The sequence below is a fragment of the Anomalospiza imberbis genome, chromosome 8, assembly GCF_031753505.1.
Source record: "Anomalospiza imberbis isolate Cuckoo-Finch-1a 21T00152 chromosome 8, ASM3175350v1, whole genome shotgun sequence".
NCBI lineage: Eukaryota > Metazoa > Chordata > Aves > Passeriformes > Viduidae > Anomalospiza > Anomalospiza imberbis.
Genome location: NC_089688.1, coordinates 24,060,539 through 24,077,100, shown reverse-complemented (window position 1 = coordinate 24,077,100; position 16,562 = coordinate 24,060,539). Strand labels below are relative to the sequence as shown.

Below are 16,562 nucleotides of genomic sequence, written 5' to 3'. Positions count from 1 at the left end.
CACAAGTGATGACTTGTTATAAATGGATCAGTGCTTTCTTGCAAAGAAATACCCAAAGATATTCCTAATTAGCAGCAAGCTAATTACCACAAAGCCTCCCATGTTCAGCAGTGACATGCTAAATCACCCCCGCTTGCAATTTCTAGAGCTTCACAAAAGCCAGAAGTGGGAAGAAGGAGCAGTGAGAGGAGTCCCCACCTGCTCTCCTGGGAACAGGCTGCATTTCCCACTGCTCACAGCAGTCCTGGCAGGACCTCACACCCTCCCTCCCTCCCCAGCCCTCCCTCCAGCCCAGCTCCATCCCTTCATCCTCACTCTCTGTGCCCACCACTGCTCTTTTCTCACACCTATCCACCGTGGTCTCCCCTGTCCTGGTTTGATTTGCTGTAAGCCTGGGTATTCCAGCAGCACAAGGAAGCCAGAGCCTTCCTTTAGAAGCTTTTCCAGCCTGCCCATCAGTGAGGCTCAAGCTGCCCACAATGAGACAAGGGCATTGCTTCTGGCACACAGGTAGGTGTTTTAGCCAGGGGAAAAGAAGAAACAGAGCATTTGGTGTGCAATATTGGAAAGTTGTTTTGAGTTGGCTGTTTGGTTTTTTCCTAAAGAAGTTCCCAAAGAAGCAAGCAAACAAAAATAAACTGATTTTCTTTTCCATTTTCAAACACTGAGGTATTTCAAGATATCCCCATTAAACCCTATCCTAATCTCCACAACTTGCAAGAGAAAAAATGAGGTGATGAAAAAGACAGGAGATGAACCTGAAAAAGTTGTAAAAGTCAAAATGTTTGAATATCAACTTGCACAAGTTGATATATTGCGCAATTTTTTTTTTAGATAGAAACAAACTGGACTTAACTTCATTAAAACACAGCAGAAAATTTCAGTGGGGACAAAAGCTGCATCATGGCTGTTTCTCTCCTCTGCTCAAGCTGAGGCTCAGCATTTCTCCTTCTTGCCATCTCTGGCTCTTGAGTCACTCAGCTCAGGGCCGTGCAGACAGAGCAGCCGGCTAGGCAGAGCTCTCCTGACTTGACTCCTGATATGAAGCAGGATTGTCAGGAGGTTCCCTAAATCACAGTTCTTCTGGGGAATCCCAGAGTCCCCAGATCACCAGCTCGTGGCACTAACGATGGCGCTGGCCCCACTCCTTGGAGCTGGAGCACCACGAGCCCCTGCTCCTCCCGGCCCGGCCGCAGCGCCTGGGGCTGCCGTGGAGACGGCAACTGCAGGGTGAGCTGCCCCAGAGGCTGATTCACAGAAAGAGCTTAATTTAGCCTCTCTGAATCACCCTGCAGAGGAGATGGCTGCTCTCTGACTACAGAAGGAACTGGAAAGATTAGCAGAAAGTTTTCCTCTGTGAATCCTCATCCCCAGTGTCTCACAAAGTCTGCTTCAGGGCTTAACCCGCACGGCCCAAATCTTCAGCTGTCACTGCAGGCCCTATCAAGCAAACACAACAAAAGCAGCTGGGACAGAGCAGAGCAGCAGGAACCACTTTTGCTTGTGCTACACACCATCCCAGATAAAACATCATCAAAATTCGGCCCCAAAAGCTGCCTGTGTTCCCTGCCTGGGGACCAGGCTGAGCCCAGGGCTCCATTTGAAGCTCAAGGACAAGCTCGGCCATGACCCAGACATGCAGCAGCACTGAGGCTTCCAGAGGCAGGGAGTGACCCCGCAGCCTTCCAGCCAGCCCTGCACCCACCTAAAAATCCACACAAAGTCGTGGATCACTTGTCTTGCTGCTTTATAAAAAGGATATTGAGCAATTATTAAATCATGGAGACAAGCTTAGGAGGGAGAGAAAGTTTCCCAGACTCCAGCTCTCAGAACAATCTCACACATCCAGAACATCTCCTTGCCAAAAGGAAAAAGCTTGATAAGGGTATTAATAGCTGGGACTGGGACGGAACTCAGCAGAGCTCTCTGTGTTTCTGTTTTATTTCCTGGAAATTTGCTAAGGGGTTCTCTTGGGCTGATAAACTTCAAGGACAGGGTCTACAAGCTCACACTGTGGGCCACTCTGTTTGTGTCCTCCTCCACAATCTTTTAAGCTTGGCACTTTTGAAAAACAGTGCTGAAGGAAATCTGCTCTCTGCCCTTACCAGAGCCATGCAGTTGTGGCTGCAGAGATCCCTGCCTCACAACGCTTGTGCTCATCTACAACACACACATCCAGAGGGAAAGGGGTTTTGCTCCTTAGGGATGGGCAAGTCAGTCCTCTCAATCCCTCTGCATTTCTATGGACCAAGAAAATGTCACAAAGCTGCTCAAGGCTGATGTGGGGAACACAGCCTTGTCCTCTGCCCAGGGGAGAGCAAGGAGAAACACAGGAGCTACTGTCAGTGCTCCACAAGGAGCCAGAATTCCCCATCTATTACAGCATTTACCCACTTGTAACACCAGGTAGGATCTGGACTCTGCTGTGCAATGAAAGCACAAGACAGACTCTGACACCATATTGTCTCCATCAGAGTAAGTCCAGGTTTTATTGATCTGAGATGAATTGGTGGGGACTGATCAACAGCTGCAAATCCAAGCCCAGAAGTTAAGTTTTTGGGGTCCTTCTCCATGCCTTGTGTCTGTGTATGCTCTTTGTTGTGCCACACTGAGAAACAATGGGCAGCTGTTGCCCTCACATAAGTGCCACTGAATTAAACAAATTCCTTTCAGAAGCTGTTCCACAGGCTCCACTACATGACCTGAAACAATCTCATGCATCGAATCCCATTGCTTTTACCAGCTTTGCTTATTGCAAATGATTGGAAGTGTAAAGCAATCTCACAAAGTGAGTGTTTTGCAGATCAGACACTGTTCGTTGCAGAACGTTACAGCTCCTAAATTATTAATATTAAAAAATTATGTGTCCCAGAGCTGTTCATTTCTGGAGGAGGAAGAGTAGGAGGGGGGTAAGAAGAAAGTATTGTGCTATTACAGGTTATTTTTAATCCAAAGTTTCTATGCTTCTGTCATTAGCTAATTGATGACACAGCCTGTTTAATATCATGTCTGCCTTTAGTATTTATAGCTCACCACTTACTGTAGTATCTAGGTGCAACTAACAAGCTGCTCTCAGATGAATTTGGATGCTCATGAGTGGATTCTTTGGCACAAGGAAGTGAAATTCCCTTGAAGTTAGATGCTTCATACTAGCCAAGGATTTATTGACCAGCCCACTTAATCATGCATGGTGATGCTGGATCCCAGTTCATTGCAAAGTGCAACAGCAGCCACCTCCTGGCACCTTCAGCATTTCTGCTGCACTTGTCACCAGGGGTGTCTGAGACACGATTCTGCAGTGAGACACCTCTGTATCATCATTTCCTTGAGCAGGCCCTGGAGCACTCAAACCAAACTTTCAGATATTTGATCCAAATACAAAATCCCTGAGCGAGGGAGAGAAGGGAGGCCAATTTCCAGGCAGATTTCCAAGTGAAATACCTCCCAAATATCAATGAGATCTTTTTAGTGGAATTCACAGCACCGAGCCATGGCATCATAAGCTGTGTGAGGTTTTGCACTTGTGGCAGATGGCACTGACCTTTGGGCAGTGCTGCTGAAAGAGAAGTGGTACTGTGCACACTCAGAGCAACATCTGAATGTCAAAACTGCTCTCAACACTGACAGACACCAAACAGCTCAGTTCGACCTTTGTCCAGAACCTCTCATTGCTACAGTACATTAGCAGGGAAAAAATGTGTCTCAGACATATTATTTTGTCTTTCTACCACCTACCCTACAGCTCCCATCTGATGATGACACATTCACGGGCCCAAGGACACCATGTCCACGAAGAGCTTCCTGTTTGAGAGGCAGGTCCCTTGGGCTGTGAGCCCAGCAGGTCCTGTTGGTTTGTGGGACTCAGTAGCACAAGGATTTAACCATTCAAGACCCATCAGGAAAAAGCCCCTATCTTCTTCCAAGTCCTACAGGTGGCATGCACAGGAGTGGTTACCTGCAGTAAAATGGCAATTTTCTGTTACTGTAAACAATGTCGGTGCCTATGTATTTCACTCCTGCCTTTACTGAGTAAATCTGAGAAATAATGAAACATGTGGAGAACATTTGAACTTTTATTGTACTGAGTAAAAGCTATATAACATTAACAAATCAAAAAGCAGTCCTTCCCAAATAGCAAAATGCCAGGCCATTTACATTAGCCATGCTCAGATTCCTGCTGTGATTGGTGTGTAATTGTCCATCAGCAAGGAACAATCTTTCAAAATTAGTGCTTGTCACAGAGCTCCAGACTGCCTAGAGCTGCACTTACCAGGGCTTATAGCCTGAAATGCACAGAAATCTGCTTTTAACCCCAAATGAAAGAACAGCCTTTCTGGTGCATTCTCTCTGTAGCTGCCCCCTGCCTCCTTTTCATTTCTCTTTCATGAGGGAAAGTAATTTGGCCTTAAAAAATAAAAAATCTTTCTTTCACAGATCTGGCATGTTGTGAAACAGCTTCATGTGACCCACAGATTGCTGCCCCCACAAGATCCATGGGGACTCCAGGAGCTTGTGTATCCCACTGCTGCATTACATCACAGTACAAAGCTGCAGACACTGGAGGGAAGAGACAAGTCGTGAGACAGCACTGAGGCTCAGTGGCAGCTGAAGGGGACATTCCCTCCCCACCACCAAGCCAGCTCCTCAAGGCACCCACCACAAAGCTTGGTCTGGCCAGGACGTCCCCCATCAGTGCAAACACTCCAGCACCAAGGCATTAGCCGCTCCTACTCCTTTCCCCCACTTCTAGCCAGAAATTTTGTCGTGGAGCTGAGAGCACCTCGCTGTTGCAAGTTTTTTTTTTTTTAAATAAGCACTTGAGGAGTTTCAGTTTCAAGAAGCTGACACATTCTGCCAAAATGCATTTAGTTAGAAAACTCCCAACCAGCTGTGATAGCATTCAAAATTTCTTTGAATTTTCTTCTTCATTCATAAAGGCTGTCAGTATTTTTAAGTTAGAAAGTGACTGAGAAAAGTTTATATGTCTCCAGCGTTGCTTCCTTTAGCGGCAGCTCCCCAACAGGAAAAACAATAGCCTTAATTTTAAAAGGGAAAGGGAAGGACTGCAGAAACGTCAATGGAGAAGATTAGGTGGACTGGTGAGAAAAAAAGCTCAATTAGTTCCTGTCAACACCCAAATTATTTCTGTGGGATCTTCAAGCTAAGGCAGTGATGGAGCAACAGTGACAGTCTGTGGAGAAAGTAGCTTTGTCCTTCTTCATAGTCCAGCACATGGCCAGTGGCTGAGCCTTGTCTCTGGACTTTTCCCCCCACCGAGGTCACTCTGTTTCATGCCTTGTTTTCCGTGACTCTTATTCCTCTTTAAATCTTCCCTGTCTCTAAGAGCACACAAACATTTGTGGGGCTCTTCAGAAGCTTACAAGCCTCCCACAAGTACCCAGAATAAACTAATCTCTAGCAATTAGATGGAAGCATTTTGCTGCTTTCAGTTGGTTGCAGAAGGAAGCAGAGGAGTGGTTCTGCTTTCTCTCTGTACTCGAATCACAGAAACAGCAATTATCAGCAGAGGAATTGGCACAATAGGTCAAAACAGGAGCCTGAGTAGCCTCTACCCAGACAGACTTTTCAGGTGGAGCAAATCAAAGTAAAGGGCAAGGTCCTGGAGAAGTATTTGCTTTAGCAGCTCAGTCTTAATCCGTCAACAGCTGCCCTGCAAGGCTGTAGGGGAGCAAAGGCAGAAGAGCTGGGTCCCTCCCGGAGCGTGCTCTCCTCCCAGCAGGGCACACAGAGCCGCATCCTCCGTGCACTTAGGGCTGAGCACGGTGCAAGGACTGAGAGCACGGCCCCGGCGCTGCACGGCAACGGGGAGCAGCCTCTGAGCCAGACAGCGAGGGGAAGAGCAGCTGCTGCTCAGGAGGCAGCGATTTTCTCTCCCAGCACGCAGCCCTGCCTCAGCCTGCCATGATCGCAGCGCTCAGGCTCCCCCTGATGAGCCCTGCCTCATCTTTAACACCAAAAGGAGCAGCGCAGGCACTGACCCTGCTGGAGCGGAGGGATCAGCACCTGCCCCGAGTCTGCAGAAAGGCATCAGTCTCTTCTGCTTGTGCACGGTGTAACCAGAGGGGAAAAAAGCCTGGAGCATCTGGGGACAGCACAAGTTATGCCTGAGTGTCTCTCACTCCAGCTGCAGCCCTGGGTTTCAGGGTGCTCCTGTAACCTTCCATAAGCCATTCTCCAGGATGTGCCATCTCCACAACAGCCTCAGCAAGGGACTGAGCATCTCCTGTGTTGCAACCTCTTTACCATGCTGGGCAAAGAAGGATCCTGCCACGGCTGCAGTGACCAGTTCCCCCAACCTGTGCACAGGATCAAGCTCATGATCTTCCTGGGCTCAGGGGCTTTGTTTAGAAAGCACTATCCATCACCTCTATCCAAATCAAGTGGACATGCAGGGCAGGACATCAGAAAGGACAGCCCAGCTGCACCAGATGAGAAGGAGAAGAAAACAAAACAGAGCACTACAGGTTTTACTTCAGTCTGACAGGGGCTAAATAATCCCCTTGAGCTGAATCAGGCATTTGGAGGAGCTGAACAGTGATGTGCTGACACACCTTGGCACTGTGTGTTAGAGGATGGATGGAGAAGAGCTCCCCCATGGGTGGTACAAGGCTGCTCCCCACCATTTGTCCCAGGTCCTGGACATTTTCTGTCTCAGGCAGGACACTGGGCACCCCTTACACTGCAACACCCTCATTCCCTGCTCTTTGGCCAGCACCTTTCTGCTCTGGAGGTCACAGCAGTGCAAGTCTGCAGAGAGGAGCTGGCACCAGCACCAGCATCCTGCCCTGCCTGCAGTTCCTTTGTTCTGCATTTTGCACAGCCCAGACAACCCAATACAGCAACTGGAACCTGAGCTAGATAAATGGCCAAGCTATTTCTCAGGATTAATCACCCTTAGATATGTTGCATGAGGCTGCCACAGCCTCCACGGCTGGTGAGGTATTTGCTGTCTCAAGTCATTGGGAGTCAGGAAAATGAAGCAGCTGCGTGAGGTATCCCATTACTTAGACAGTTTGTACTGAACCTGAAGTACCTCACAGGGAGACAGCCAAGAATTCATTCTTCTGTTTTAATAGTCCTACCCCTCATCATAGTGTAGGAGTCTGAAAAATTACAACAAAAATCCTCTACAAAGACAGTAAAAGTGTCCATTACTGCCCTATGCAAATTCACTGTTTCCAATGGAGAAGCCCTCAATATACTCATAATTTTTTTAATGTGACCTTTAGCTACAGATTTTTCCCAGGGTTATGTCAGCAGCAATTCCTTGCACAGATATTCTATTCAAGGAATGCACAGGGTTGGGATAGAGGCAGAGGAGGTTAAGTCTGCTAAATTCATCACACCAGAGAAGCTGAAGGAAACAGGACTGAGACAGACAAAGCTCCAAGGATATTCAGTGCAGTGCCTGGATGTTCATCTTGGTTATGAGAGGGGAGAGCCAGCAAAGCTGCAGGATTGCAGTTTTTGGAAGAGGTCAGCTCCTTCTCTGCACTGGGGCCCTCTGGGGATGCTGGAGCAGCAGGAACCTGAGACTGGAGATGCTAAGCTGAGTGCAATCACTCAAACTTTTCTAATTTACTTCAGTGCAGTTTTCCCTACTCTGAGCTGTTGAGCTCAGAAGGGGAGAGAGGCCAGAGAAGAGCCTGCAGTTTTGATTTCCAGACCAAAGAGGTTTAATGCAAACTTCAAACAAACACATCACCATCACATCCACCACCAGTCTGCATTTCATCCACCAGTAGGGAAAAAAAAAAAGTAATAAAATAACTTTCAACTTGAGAGAGGCTTCCAGAAACCAACCAAGAAACAACTGCTGTAGGGATGGACCTCCAAGCCCACCCCTGGCCAGGGGCACCTGACACAAGGAAATCCTTAAGAGCTGGTGCACAGCCAGCCCCCAGCCATGGAGCTGAGACAGCCCTACCTTCAGTGGTGAATTCAGCCCCTTACAGCAGTACCCTGTAGCCACAGTACAGTCTCTCCAGTCACACTACAAAGGCACAAAGCTACCTTCCTACTGCTTAAATACCTCTTCATCACTTCTCCTTCCCTGCTGCTCCTCCCTGTTTTTTTACCCCCTGCCCTCTCCTCCCACCATCTCGTTTTCTCTCTTCCCCTCAAACCTGCAGCTTCCACACAATATATTTTGGGGTATAGTAAGCATAAAAGAACCAGAAAACAAGGGTGTGAGTCCTGCTCCAAAAGGAAGAAATAAAACCAGCCTCCCCACCCTTACAGTGAGAGCAGAGGGGGGCATGCAGCCACTGGCAGCAGGGCTTCCACAACAACTTACACTGCATGAAAGTACAACAATTACATTATTGGCTAAAAATCTGTGTTTACTTTTAGCACAGATGATAACTGCTGCCAGCCACATTTATCTCCCCACAAATCAGCTGTTAATGATGATGCAGCAGCTCAGTCCACCAAAGCATTTGTTGGGGTGGCGTCTACAGGGGAGGCAGCAGAAGGCAATAGAGGAGGAGGTGGGGGCTCAAGCCCAGGGCCCCTCTGTACATGCAGAGCTGATCCTGCTGCCCTGGCTCCTGCTGCAGGCCCTGGTACTCTATTGCTGCTCCTCCAGGCTCCCTCAGCTCTGCTCTTCCCCTCTCTTCCACTAAACCCTCCACATCTGGGCCTGAGCCACCCTTACAGAACCCACACAGCCCACTGGGATCTGTCTCAGTAGACAGGATCCAAATACTGTTGCCATCTGCTTTAAAACTGCTGCCAGGCTGAGCTTGTGTCAAGCACCCAAATCCAGGCTGGAAGGTCACAAGCCCTAGGCTGATGCAGTTACCCCTGTACCCTGGATACTCCAGGGAATCTTGGCAGCAGGCAATGTGAGGCATCCTGTCTTTTAAATATGTGTTGTGCTTGGGTTCATCACCAACACAATTATCTTCTCAGTATTTATGTCATTTGCTACAGCCCTCCTCAATAAATCAGACTGCAGCATCAACATCAAACCATAAGGGAAGATCATTTTATACAGAAAAGCAGTGCTTTAAAATTGCTTATGACTGCTGTATTAAAAAAATAATAAAAATAAAAACTACTCATAGTTCCAAAAGGATGATGACTTTGCCTTTAAAAATGATTTAGATATTAAAGAAAAATAATATCCCCAGAGGGGATGATTGCAAAAATGCAACAAAATAAAATAAAAATTAGGCAGAGGATGGAAAAATATATCTTCACCTCTGTAAATCAGAGCTTTCCCATCCTAAACACACAGCAGTGCTGAGAGCAGCATGTTGGCATAGCTGTGCTGTTTTCCTTGAGTTCTTAACACACCTTTGGTTAAATTAAGAAAAGTGACATTCAGAATAAAAGCATGTTGTGCCCCTGCCTGAGCAGTCAGGGAGGAGAAATCCTGTCAGCAGCAACATGGTGCAGTCATTTCTCACCCAAGAGTAATGTGGTCCTGGGTGCCTTGAAGTCTCCTGTTGCCATCACTGATCCCAGGCAAGAATCATGGAAATATGTACTCCACAACCAGGGAAGAACCTGCCCTGGCATAGCAGATCTCCTGTGAAAGAGTTTAGGACTCACTAATGTCCTTTCTCTAATGACAAAAAAATTTATGCTGTTCACTTCAAGAACCAACTCCTCTGTTATTTCCCCATTATATACCATATACCAATATATGGTATTATTTACCATAATATCTGGCTCCGTGTAGTGCCACTTTCAATGAAGGATGGAGAGAGGACACTCTAGGAGAGGATCACAGCATTTGTGTAACAGTAATAAAAACAAGTGGTGCAGAAAAGCAAACTCAATCCTACCTGCAGAAGCCTCCAAAGCAGTGAATCTGCCCCAAAATGACGGAGCAGATCCAGGAGGATGCTCCAGTATTCAAAGACCCATCACTCACACAGCTCCTTCCCAGGAGCAGAGGGGCCTCCTGGCACAGAGGCCATGTGGATGGAGGTGCTGTTCACAGAAATCCTGTAAGCCAGAGCCCTCACCAGCACCTGGTGCTCTCTCAGGGAAGGGCTATGATCCTCTTCTCATCCAACTCTAAAAGCAGAGTCTTTAGAGCTCATCTGGGCACTTCAGACTTGCTTGAGCCCAGAGAAGGTCTGTCCTGGTGGCTCAGTCACTGCCCATGATCCTTTGTTCACTCTCCATAGCACACTCTCTCCTGAGCATCATTTTAAATCTTTGACACTATGAGGTCCTTGCAAGTCAGGCTGCTTTTAGCTGAACATTTGTCCAGAACATCACACCTGGGATAAGACTTGGCAGCCCCAGCACAAAAGAAAGATGCTCCAATGCTCCACACTGCACTAAACCTGCTGTGCACCTCATTACCCCTTCTCCTTCTCCCCCAACAAAGATCCCTGCTTAATTTTCCCATGTGGAATGCAATCATTAACTCTCACATTGCACTATAAATAAGGAACACAGTTTTGTACTGGAAACACTCTTCACCAAATTGTCAGGCAGTGGCATCTTGCACCAAACCTTTATTAGAAGTCCCATAAAAGCTCTGACAAAAGAGCAGAGTGGGCCAAGCAGAGATGGGAAGACTCTGGCAATGCCTGAGCAGGGCTGCAGGCTCTGCGCTTGCAGGCATCAGCCCAAGACATGTGAGGCATTCCAGTGCTCCACCTGCCACCACCTGTCCCTAAAACATCCTGCTGCCAACACTGCCATCAGATCCAGCTATTGCCCAGGTACAGGCACATAGATCTCCCAGCTAAGGGTGGCTTTACCAATCAAAGCTTTGCATAAGCTTGGGGCTAAATCAGGAGCAGTCATACTGCACCAGGTGCCCAGCCAGCAATGGCAATAGCCTCCAGCAGCAAAGGTCAGCCCTCGTGGTTCCAGCTGAGCTGCTCAGGACCGGGTGGAATGGTGACCAGGGCATCCATCACAGGCAGAACCCTTCCAGCACCACCATGAGTGGCTCCAGAAAGGAGCAGGAGCAGCCACGAGCACCCCAGCAGACCACAGCAGACCAAGGCAGAGCTGACCCTGGCTCCACACAGCTCACACACACACAGCTGGATAAACAACAGGCACCGGGCTGTGTCACAGGCACAGTCCTGCCTCCTCTCCAGCAGACCTGGACAAGCAGTCAGGAAGCAGAGGAGCAGAGCCCCTTACAAAAACCCAGAGCTTCTGCACTACAGAAGCACAAAGAGGGGAGGGGAGAGAAGGGTATTGTTACAGCAGCATTCAGAGGAAGAGTTTGTGAAGTTCCCAGAAAGGAGACTTGGGGATCCGGGACAAAGAAAGATGTTAAGATTATGCATATGTTCCTCTTGTGTCTCCCAGGAGTCTCTAGCTTTGCATCCCAAATTATTCCAGTTCTTCATTAGTCTCTCTCTATCCCCTGCTCATCAAGCAAACCAAAATGTCATCCAGTTGTCAAAAGCTAGCACATGTACAGTGCAAAAATATTTGCTCCCTCATGCTCAGCCTCTGTGCCAGAAACACTCACTGCACCTTTCCTTCTCGTTCCTTATTTTAATTTCCCCAGCTGACACCATTGGGAGGGGGGATAGCTGCTTCTGCACACCCTGGCTCCATACATTCCCTCCACCTCTCAGCACCTGGAAACACACTGGGCCTTCAGAAAAACTCCCCACCAAACCCTAGAAACTTCTCCCACATGGTGCTCACCATCCAAGGAAACAGGCTTGGCTTGAAGAACAACATCCTAAACTCACCAAGAAATAATTCAAACCCTTCAGCACAGAGGTCTGGCCCTGGATCAGCACAAACCCATGGGTTGTGCTTTAATGCTTCTGTGGAGCAAGACATGACCAACATGCACCCACCCACCCACCCCAGAGATCTTCCATCACACAGGAGCAGGGCAGCTTCCCACCCACTGCAGCAAGGGACACCCTTCCCCAGTATTCCCAGGCAGCAGAGCTCACTTGGCCCTGGAGGAAGCACCAGCTATAAGGAAGGAGCAGCAGAGCTGCTAAAGGCAGTCATGAGACAGACAGCCCAGACCCCCCTGGCAGACACACCAGCCTGGAAGCAAGTCCTTGCAGAGGAGAGGCAGCTTCTGCCACCCCTAAACTCTGCAAGCAAAGCAGGAAAGCCCGGCAAGGTGGGGCCAAAGGGGCTTTGGCAACTGATCTGCACAGTAAATTAGGTTTAAAGGAGGGTAGAGGCATAAAAGGGCCATAAGTGCACCACAGTGATTGATGCACAGCCCTGAGCTGTGGTTACAATTCCGTGATCCAGACGGCTCCATTAATCACCACTGCACCCACTAAACTCTGCTCTAGTTCTGGGAGCAGTTTCCCTGGGAAATGGCTCATGTTTCTAGGATTGCCAGGTCTTTACTTTTTGGTTTCTTCTCTCTCTCTACTCCTTGGTTTCTTCTCTCTCTCTCTCTCCTCCTTTTTTTTTTCCTTAAATAAGCAATAAACTTATCAAAGTCCTGATGTTTTCTTATGGCCCCAGCCCTTCTCACCTTCCATGTTGCTCTTCTCCCCAAGGGGCTTTCTGTTTGTCCCACTCTAAAAATAATTCTAGAGAAATTACAGAGGAGTTGTACTCCATCTGTCTGTAAAAGTGGGGTTTGTGCTCATATTGTTTGTCAGTGACATTCCATCGCCACAATTACCACTGCTATTTTAGCTCTCTCTGCCTGTAATGCTGATGAGAGAGCAGCAAACAGTGCTGGATTTTAAGCTGAATAAGTCACTTAAATACATTTATACCCCCAGATCACAACATAAAGCATAAATCTAACCATCTATCATGCACTCACTTGGTGTGAATGCTCACCATGATATCAGGCAAAGCAATCACAAGAAAAGTACGGGATGCTTTGAGCTGCAGCTGCCTGAAAGTATTTGACAAGGGTATTAGAAAAAAAAAATTCAAAAAAGGGATGAAGCATCTCACCTAGACACAGCTTTTGCTGGGCTGATTCCAGAGGGAAAGCAGGGACTTGAAAATCTTCTTGGTAGATTTGCAGCTATACTTGTAATATTCTAATCCAGCAAGGGATTGCCCAAGGCTTGACATTGAAACTGGGTTCTTTTCTTGACAAATCAAAGAGAAAAAAATGCCCAGAGCCAGGATGCTTGGTATGGGGGACCTGCCTCAGGTTCTGCCTGCAAAGCATCTCCCATCTGCCCTCCTCAGCTTCACTCCACTGCCCTGTCTGTGCAGCAGGGCTGGGGGGCCTGTTCTCATCACTGCTGGGCCAGCTGGGAGATAATTGGGATGATGACTGGATCCTGCACACCTGAAACACTTCTCTGGGGGCCTCTGCCATAGGGAAGAAATACCTTGTGCTTCCAGCTGCCTGTCCAAGATGTGATGCAGTGTCTGAGAAGGGTTGTTTTGATGTGGTTGGTGTTGGCCTCTCTCCTTGTAATCTTCATCTGGTCTGTGCTAGAGAAAGGTGAGATACTGTTACAGACCTCACCATGTCTGGTCCTAGGCAAGAGCCTTTCTCCCAGCAGGCAATTAACACAAGACCTTTATTCCAAATTCCCTTCTCCCTCAGCTTGAGTCCAACACAAAAACAAGGAAGATGTGAGCCATGGTGTGAAAGCTTTGTTGCCTTTCTCTTCCTCGCAGGTGCTGAGAGAGAAGAGGGATGAAGGTACCACACAGTCGAGTTGGAGACAACACTTCAGCCTCTCATCCACCCTGAGGATCTCTGCTCCCAATGCCTGTCTGTTCCCTGAGCAACATTCTGCCTGCAGCACATCGTTGTGTGGACTATGCTTTAAATGTAGGCATTTCCTCACGGAAGCATTGTGCAGCAATCCCAGCCTTACTGTTTTTCCTAGACTCAAATAAAAGCCACCAAAGGGTCGATTTTCCCCCCCAGGATTGCTGACTGCTGGCTGTCCCATCAGGCATCTGCCAAAGGGGGTTTCCCAAGGCTGCCCTGCACTATCCCAGCCCTAGGGGAAGGCTTTCCCCACACTCCACTTTATGGTAGGCTTAAGTAAACTCCACTGGCTTCTCAGCAAAGCTGGCCTGTCCTGGTCAGCAGGGGAAGAGGACAGGAGAAGAGCACTCTGCAAAGTGGCCCAGCAACCCTGCCCAGTTCACCTGGAGGAATTTGTCCATGCATGCACCAGGCCGGGGGCAGAGGTGACAGAAGGGAACTGGGCAGGTTACAGGAGAAAGCTGATTTATCTGATATCAGGAAGCAGGGTTGTATCACAGACCCCAAAGCTCCTTTGCACTGTGCTCAGGTGAATTTTAGCTGAATTTATGACACAAAAAGTCTCAAGTTTCCATCCTCAACTCCAGAAAAAAAATAAATCTCAGTGACCTATCTTGCCCGTAGTGCTCACAGAGCACCAAAGATGATCACTGCATCATGCTTTGCTTCTTCTCTAAAATTCAGCTCCAACCCAGGCAGGGCAGATGCCTGGATAAAGGCAGAGGCCAGTCCTGGGGTACAGCAGTGAGCACCATCACTCTTTCCCCAGGCAGACCGGGGGCTGTTTGGATGCATCAGCTCAGGGACTAGAGGCAGCCAGGGGCAAAGTGGGTGCAGCCCAGGGACACAGGATGGTGCTGGGGAAACCAGAGCTGGCAGCACATGAAATAAAAGAAAGTGAAGAAAGGAAGGTCCCAGCTGCAAAACTTGATCAAAGCTCAGCAGAAATCTGCAGGCTGCCAGTAAAGGGAACAGGCAGGGGAGAGGCAGTGGGGGACAGAGGGCTCTGGAGTTGGCTGCCAGCTTGCACTAAAGATAGAAAAGAAAAAAAAAATCAGTTATCCCTCAGACTGAAGTAAATTACCAGACACATCCCTCAAGAGCACAAGGTGAAGCTCTTGATCAAACAAGCGATGCTGGCATGTAATTCCCCTTGATATCAGCTGATTTGAATTTTAGTGCTTATGAAGGGTGCATGACTGACAGCTCTGAAAACTGCAGGCATCTGTTCCCGTGCAGGAGCAGAGCACACAGCCCTGGGCACGAGCATCCCCATGCCAGCTCTGCTGCTGGCTGGAGCTGCAGGGAAAGGCAGCGCATCTGGGGAAGGAGGACAGAGCTCATCCCTTGCTCCATCCAGCCCAGAGCTGGGCCTGTTGGTGCTTTGTGAACATGGGCATTTGCCTCATATTACACAAAATTTTAAGTTAGCCACGGAAAGGATAAGATGTCCCAGGGTTATGGATCCCATTCTTCTGACACCTATCCACATGAGAGATCCACCTACCCCTGAGAGCTGGGGGGGAGCTGCAGAAGCAGAGGGGAGAATATATTCCAACACCAGACCAGTACCAAAGTAGTCTTTTGGGCATTCATTCTCCCTTCACAACTCCCCAGAGAAGGATCAACCATGGGGTCTACCAACAGCAAAACCCACCAGAAACACCACCAGAGCCCCCAGAGTCTTGTAGGACAGAAACACCTCATTGCTGTGGATGGCCCTCAGTGTATCCATCCAGAGTATCAGGCTGCTTATCCTGAGTTACTGACCAAGAGGCAGCCATTCATAGAATTCATTGAGTTGGAAGGGACCCATCAGGATCATCCACTCCAGCTCCAGGTCCTGCACAGGACACCTCAAGAGTCACACCACATGCCTTGAGAGCATTGTCCAAACACTTCTCAAACCCTGTCAGGCTTGGTGCTGTGATCACTTCCCTGGGGAGCCCGTTCCAGTGCCCAACCATCCTCTGGGTGAAGAACCTTTTTCTAAACATTCCCTGGCTCAGCTTCATGCCATTTCCTTGAGCCCTGTCAACGAGAAAGAAGAGATCAATGTCTGCCCCTGCTCTTCCCCTCACAGGGAAGTTGTAACTGCAGTGAGGTCTCCCCTCAGTCTCCTCTTCTCCAGGCTGAACAGTCCAAGTGACCTCAGCTGCTCCTCTCACAGCTTCCCCCCCAGACCCTTCACCATCCTTGTGGCCTCCTTCAGATGTTCTCTAACAGTTTAATGTCTTTTCTATATGGTGTCACCCAAACCTGCCCCCAGCACTGGAGGTGAGGCTGCCCCAGTGCAGAGCAGAGCAGGACAATCCCCTCCCCTGCCTGGCTGGTGATGCTGTGCCTGATGCCCCCCAGGACACAGCTGGCCTCCTGGCTGCCAGGGCACTGCTGACTCGTGTTCAACTTGCCCTCAGCCAGGAACCCCAGATCCCTTTCCACAGTGCTGCTCCCCAGATTTTCATTCCCCAATCTAGACACACAACCCCATCCCAAGTGCAGAATCTGGCCCTTGTTAAAAATCATACAGTGGATGATTGCCCATCTCTCTGATTTTTCAGGGTCTCTCTGGCCTAGGAATGGTTTGCATGCCATCAACATTCAATATCAATGGTGAAATTCAGAAAACAAACAAAATAAACTCAGACTTGGGTTCACTAAGACCACGCCATTTTATCTGTTTAGCTGCAAATGGAATGCACTAAACCCTCACTCATGTACCCAGGCAGAAATCTGTTGAGTTCTGTAACCAAAGTTCACAGAATTGCTCACTTCTTCCAGTTAATGCACATCACTCCTCTTCTGTGCTGCATACCAATTGAAACAGCTTTTCTGCAACAAGGACAACAGAATCCACTCTAAAACCAAGACA

At 48.5% G+C, this 16,562-nt stretch overlaps 1 long non-coding RNA gene across 1 annotated transcript; it reads right to left on the bottom strand.

Annotated features, from left to right (window-relative positions):
- Positions 1–2,668: 2,668 nt before the first annotated feature.
- LOC137478269 (uncharacterized) lies at positions 2,669–13,195 on the bottom strand. Its single transcript, XR_011001479.1, has 2 exons — positions 12,907–13,195; positions 2,669–4,557 (listed from the first exon to the last, which is right to left on the bottom strand). It is a non-coding gene; the product is annotated as an uncharacterized lncRNA (long non-coding RNA).
- Between the last annotated feature and the right edge of the window lie 3,367 nt (positions 13,196–16,562).